A 1,061-nucleotide genomic window follows, 5' to 3' on the forward strand; every position below is an offset into this window, starting at 1 on the left:
GCTGGGGCCTTGTCCTGGCGGATGGACAGAGCCCAGCCCCCCAGCCCCAGGCCTCCCCCCACACTGGAGGAGGTCAGTGCCCCCTAGCCGGGAGGAGCTCCCAGGCCCCCCAGTCCCTGCTCCACCCACCAGACCCTAAAGCCAGGACTCAAATCCAGGAGAACGCCTCTGCACCCCCTTGGTGCCCAGAGCCCACCCACGCACCCACCAGAGCCAGGCCCTGGCCCGCTCCTGGGGGGACTGCGGCCCCCAACCCCCCACCCACCCTGACCCGGGGAGCAACAAGGGAAGCCAAGTAATTAAAGTCGCAGCCCCCGCCACCCCAGCCCGGCTGGCAGCGCCGCCGCCCGCCCTGAGTCAACAGTGCGGGCGCGGGCGAGGGGCTGATTAATAATGAATTAGAACAAATTGGCGGCCGCTCCGGCTAATCCATGTAAATAAGGGCCAGGAGGCAGCAGCCGGGTCTGGGCAAACACACGGCCGCCAGAGATGGGGAACTGTGCTGGCATGGGAGGGATTTGCACGGACCCCCATGAAACCCACCGGCATAACAAGTGGAGGTGGGAAGTGGGGTGGCACTTGCCCCAGCCTTGCTAGGGGGCAAATGCCTCCCCAGGATCAGCCCTTCATTGCAGGATAGGGCCTATCTGAGCCCCCCACTGCTTGGGCTGGCTCCTAGGCCAGGATCGGGGCCCGGGATGCGGGGGTCACCACCATCGACGACAGGGTCAGCGCAGAGGAACTCCCCCTGGGGCCATGGCAGGGCCAGGCTGTCCGGCTGTCCACCCCTGCCCCCAACCCCTTGTCCATCTGGCTGTCCATCCCCGGACCCTGTCTCTGTCCATTCATCCCCAGACCCCATGCCTGTCCATCTGTCCTGGGGCCCCTGGGTAGCACCTTTGTTGGGGGCGGCTGGATGCTCCAAACATTGGGAGCTGTGGGTTTGTGGGGGGAGCAGGGAGCCCGAACGTCTGGGCTCCACTCCCTGGCTGCCCTCGGGGTGCTCTGCAGACACCCTCCCCCTCCCCCCTGGCTGAGAACACCCCTGCCCTTTGCCCTGT

The sequence above is a fragment of the Alligator sinensis genome, unplaced genomic scaffold (genome assembly GCF_000455745.1).
Source record: "Alligator sinensis unplaced genomic scaffold, ASM45574v1 scaffold1065_1, whole genome shotgun sequence".
Lineage (NCBI taxonomy): Eukaryota > Metazoa > Chordata > Crocodylia > Alligatoridae > Alligator > Alligator sinensis.